The sequence below is a fragment of the Pristiophorus japonicus genome, unplaced genomic scaffold (assembly GCF_044704955.1).
Source record: "Pristiophorus japonicus isolate sPriJap1 unplaced genomic scaffold, sPriJap1.hap1 HAP1_SCAFFOLD_29, whole genome shotgun sequence".
NCBI classification, from domain to species: Eukaryota; Metazoa; Chordata; class Chondrichthyes; family Pristiophoridae; genus Pristiophorus; species Pristiophorus japonicus.
This window is the reverse complement of record NW_027252668.1, coordinates 8838733-8844732: the sequence shown is the minus strand read 5'-3', so window position 1 is coordinate 8844732 and position 6000 is coordinate 8838733.

Here is a 6000-nt window from a genome sequence, read left to right as displayed (position 1 = left end):
TACACTGTACATTAATGATGTAGACGAGGGGATTAAATGTAGTATCTCCAAATTTGCGGATGACACTAAGATGGCTGGCAGTGTGAGCAGCGAGGAGGATGCTATGAGGCTGCAGAGCGACTTGGATAGGTTAGGTGAGTGGGCAAATGCATGGCAGATGAAGTATAATGTGGATAAATGTGAGGTTATCCACTTTGGTGGTAAAAACAGAGAGACAGACTATTATCTGAATGGTGACAGATTAGGAAAAGGGGAGTTGCCAAGAGACCTGGGTATCATGCTACATCAGTCATTGAAGGTTGGCATGCAGGTACAGCAGGCGGTTAAGAAAGCAAATGGCATGTTGGCCTTCATCGCGAGTGGATTTGAGTACAGGGGCAGGGAGGTGTTGCTACTGTTGTACAGGGGCGTGGTGAGGCCGCACCTGGAGTATTGTGTACAGTTTTGGTCTCCTAACTTGTGGAGGGACATTCTTGCAATTGAGGGAGTGCACCGAAGGTTCACCAGACTGATTCCCGGGATGGTGGGACTGACCTCTCAAGAAAGACTGGATCAACTGGGCTTGTATTCCCTGGAGTTCAGAAGAATGAGAGGGGACCTCTAGAAACGTTTAAAATTCTGAAGGGTTTAGACAGGTTAGATGCAGGAAAAATGTTCCCAATGTTGGGGAAATCCAGAACCAGGGGTCACAGTCTAAGGATAAGGGGTAAGCCATTTAGGAGCGAGATGAGGAGAAATTCTTCACCCAGAGAGTGGTCAACCAGTGGAATTCTCTACCACAGAAAGTTGTTGAGGCCAATTCACTAAATATATCAAAAGGGAGTGAGATGAAGTCCTTACTGAAGTTATCTGTTCAACCATGAACTCATTGAGCGGCGGTGCAGGATAGAATGGCCTACTCCTGCACCTATTTTCTATGTTTCTATGTTTCTATGGGTCACCATCCAGTCCCACAGCGGTCACAGTGCAGTCCCACAGGGATCACCGTCCTGTCCCACAGGGATCACAATCCAGTACCACAGGGATCACAGTCCAGTCCAGAAAGGATCACAGTCCAGTCCCACAGGGATCAGAGTCCAGTCCAACAGGGGTCACAGTCCAGTCCCACAGGGGTCACAGTCCAGTCCCACAGGGGTCATAGTCCAGTCCCACAGATAACACGGTCCAGTCCCACAGGGGTCATAGTGCAGTCTCACTTCGGTCACAGTGCTGTCCCACAGTGGTCACAGTCCTATCCAACAGGGATCACAGTCCTGTGCCACGGGGATCAATGTCCAGTCCCACAATAATCACAGTCCAGTCGCACAGGGTTCACAGTCCCGGCCCAGAAGGTTCACAGCACTGTCCCACAGGGGTCACAGTCCAGTCCCACAGAGATCACAGTCCAGTCCCACAGCGATCACCGTCCAGTCCCACACGGGTCACAGTCCAGTCCGACAGGTGTCATAGTCCAGTCCCACAGGGTTCACAGTCCAGACCCACAGGGGTTTGAGTCCAGTCCCATGGGGGTTTCAGCACAGTCCCACATGGGTTACAGTCCAGTCCCACAGGGATAACAGTGCTGTCCCACAGGGATCACAGTTCAGTCCCAAAGGGATCGCAGTCCAGTCCCACAGGGATCTGTCGAAATCTCGACTTCCGAAAAAAATGACTCCGACACTTTCAGCTCCGGCTGAAGTTTCTTTAATTTACTTGCTCGCAAGGGGCAGGTCACACTCAGTCAATGGCTAAGTGAACACCTCCGAAATGGTACAGTTTCACGAGATATTTATACAGCAAAACCAAAGTTATGGCCTCTCCTTGTGTATTGGCTCTGTCTCGCAGTCAGTGAATACAGATAAAGAGTTAATTACGACATCTTTTTCCTGACATTGTTTCCAGATATTTCCTTTTGTCAGGGTTATTACTTGGCCAGCCGGCCATTACTACATGAGAGTGTGGTAATGAGCTATTGCCTACCTTGCATTGTCTCAGGAATGTTCAGTTTCCTCGTCAGTTATCTTTTTGCATCAAATGGATGAGGTCTCTGGTGGTTTGAGTACTTCGAAAAGGGTGGGGTGGCATGGAACTAGTGTTGTATAGACAATAGGAGAGCACCATGGGGTGGGGGGGCGGTACTTGTCTCAGCACGACTTGTCTCCTAGCTGTCTGATGGCCATCAGCCATCTCAAACCAGGTTTAGCTGTTTATGCAAGCCGACTGCTTTTATGCAGAAAGTTCTGGAAGGACCAGGACTCCATTTTGTTATATATATATTGCAAAGGGCAAAAAAATGCCGTGTGGTATCAGCTTCAATAAAAAATACATTTCCACATTCCCCCATTTTGTCCTACACAAGGACAACGTGATCCATTCTGATCTTGTACAGTCTCTCCATTTCCTTTTCCACACAAGAGCCTTCACCAGTTGTTGCTACCATAACTCTAGCTGTGGTCTTGGTAGGTAACATGGTTTTTCCCACCCTGGCACAGCAACACTTAACGACGACAAATAATAGATACAGGGCGAAGACTATCAGCAGGAATATGATCAAACCCTGTACCACAGATTTCCCTAGGGATCCCAACCATCCCGATGCCCAATCCCACAGGGTGGTACCGTCCTGGCCAACTGTCTGTTTATACTCTATTTTCCTAATGTATTCAGCTAGACTGCCGATTTCTTCTGATTTATCTGGGATACAGCATTCTCCACCTATTAACGCGCATGTCCCTCCTTCCTTGGTTGGAGATAATCTAAGGCCATACGATTTTGGAGAGCCACTGTCCGAATAGCTACCATTTCATCATTCACCCCTTCAAAGGATTGGGAAGTTGCGTTGGCTACTGATTCGACTAAGTTAGCCAGTTCCCGTAACTGCCATTCGGTTGATGCTATTCCATAGGGTGGCACCGTTACCTTGAATATTCCGTTTAGCCATGTCAAATCCCGTTTAAATCTATGACTTCCATAAGCATCCCTTAGAGTCTTTATTGATCTGATAAAGGGTACCACATATCCTAAGTAACAGGACCCTGTCCAGTTGGCTGGTAACCATAGGTATGCTTTATGGCCACAAATAAATTAGGTGCAATTATAGGACGTCAGCTCCTGGTCCTTGAGCGCCATCCATACTCGAGTGGTCTCTCACCTTCCCAGACTTCACCTGGGGCGTTGTTAAGGAACATTGTCCAGCCAACTGTTGCTATCTTTCTCCCATCAGTGGGATTAGTTGTGGCTTGCCATTTTGTCATTTGGGAACACTTGCTGCGTTCCATTTCTGGTCCTTTGGTCTCATCACTCACTAGGCATATTATACCTTCAGGATTTCCTATTCCGGGAGTAATATTAGGAAGGGTGGCTGACGGTTATTATTATAATTGGGCTGGTATCATCCCTGGAAGGCTGTAAGTTTATACCCTGCTGACCTCCATTCTGTTTGCTCCTTCGTTTCTGACACCTTGGTTAGGTTTGTCCTATTTTGCACTGTCAACCATTCTACCATTTCTGATTCGTTAAAGGGGACAAATCTCAGGGGAATACCTCCTTTGGAGTGGACAGGTATATGGGAACATATCCAACAATTCGCCAAGTTTCTTTCTTGAGCATGCTTATGAATCAGTGCCATAAATATATTTACTTGCAGTTCCCTTCGGTGGCGTGTCTGTACCCCTGGTATAATCAATAATGCAAAGTAAAACCCTGTCAAGCCCAGCACCATCAGTCGTCATAGTCCGTACAGTTCCTTATTCAGTCTTCCTTTTTCTGTTCTTCCGGTTCCTTCTTCCCTTCCTCCTGCTCGGGTGCCCGTTTGCAATGGGACGCATGGATCCATGTTGGTCTTTACTTGACCTTGATTGCAGTATTAATTGCCAGCAAGACCTGGTATGGTCCTTCGAATCTTGGCTGTAGACTGCTTTTTCTTTTGAAGATTTTGATGTAAACGAATTCCCCGGGCTCCAGTTTATGACACTTCCCTTCCGCTGGCTTGACTTGAGCTTCCTTTACCTGTGAATGAAAGCTGGAAATACATTTGGTTAGTGCAATACAATAATTCAACATATTTTCCTCCATTTTGTGGATGTACATTTGTTTTGCAGTAAATGGTCCTATAAAAGGTAGTCGTTGGGGACGTCCCATAATTTTCTCATGCGGTGAGAGGCCTGTTGGTTCTTTTGGTTGCAGATCGCATTACCATCAAGGCTAAGGGCAGCAGTTCTGCCCATTTCTGTCCAGTGTCATCGCATAGTTTTGCCAGCTTATTTTTAAGCATTCCATTATACCTTTCAACAAGTCCAGCTGATTGTGGATGATAACTGCAATGAAAACATTGATTAATCTGCAAAGCTTTACACATTTCTCTTATAACAGTTCCTGTGAAATGTGACTCGTTATCACTAGAAAGCTTAGCAGGGTTTCCGAAGCGCGGTACGATTTCCTTTAACAAACACTTAGCAACAATAGTAGCATCGGCCTGTTTACATGGAAAGGCTTTAATCCATCCAGAGAACACATCTACAATAACTAATATATACTTGAATCCCATCCACATAGGTAATTCAATAAAATCCATTTATAAATGTACAAAAGGCCCGACTGGATTTGGGTGGGAGGCAGACTCTACTTTTTTCCGTCTTACCCAGATTCATTGTCTGACAGCTAACACAATTTTCACAAATTTGTTTTGCAATTGCCGAAATACCTGGTGCATACCAAGTTGCCAAAATATAATCTGCCAATCCCCCTTTGCCTGCATGTGTGAACGTATGAACACATCTGGCAATCCATGGAAGTAAGGATCTGGGGGCCACCACGCGGACATCGTGGTGAACCCATATTCCTTCTACATTTTTATAACATTGATCCTTCGTCCAGGTCACCACCTCATCCGTACTGTGTCTGAAAGGTCAGCACATCATTAATAGTTGGTGGAGGGTCTGAGCAATTTTCAGGTTCGGATTTGATAGCAGTTCAACTTCATATTTAGTGGTTCTTGCGGAGGTTAGGTGTTGGGTGGCACATTTAGTAAGTAAAATCTCGACAGAGTGTGGGATATACAAAATGGTCTGATGATTTAGGGTTATTGTCTGAGCCTGTTGCATAGCATAATAAGCTGCTGCCAACGAAGGAAGACATCCTGGTAGTCCGCGTGCCACTGGGTCTAGAAATATGCTATCAGTCGCTGCCTGTCCCCATGTAACTGAGTCAAAACAGATTGTGCAAAACCCAACTTGTGATGCATAAATAAGTTGAATAGCTTAGTGTAATCTGGTAATCTCAAGGCGGGTGCTGAAGTGAGGGTCTGTTTAAGATTCTGGAAAGCATTCCGGGATACTTCATTCCAAATCCTTCTTTACGCTTTGTGAGAATATAGTAGATTCATTCACAGCTCGTAGGTCTTGGAGAAACTACCATTTGTCACTATTGGGCTTCTGAACCGGAAGAATCGGTGTGTTACACGGACTTCTCATTTATGCTTAGAGTGATTCACAGATCACAGAATGTAAAGTACGTGTTTTATTTTATTAAAAGGCTTCCAAACCCAAGATTTTTCCAATACACCCAAAATGTTGATCAAGGAGATCACCTGAAATATATCAAAATCCCAATTCAAATATTGTACTGCCACTCTTTATCTAAAAAAAATCCTCTTACTGAGCTAGAAGCTTTTGTACCAAGATTTTACACCAAGGACAATGGAAGTGTACTCCCCCAGCCTGCACCTCGAGAGACCCACAAAGGCTTTTCCTTTTTTTTTTAAAAAAAGGGCATTACAACTTCCTAAGGCATTACAACTTTTAACCACTGGGACCATGGCTCAACAAACCTATCCTTTGTGCATTTCCTAGCTCCGTAACTTCTCATCCAAATACATCTACACCTACGCTTCTAACTTAAAATATCTTAAACTTCCCACATACAGGAAAACACTATGAAGGGTTAAAAAACTTCACTTGGTTTGAAAAAGTGGGTGGAGCTAAAACAAACAGGCAACTCCACAACCTTTCTAAATAGGTTTCC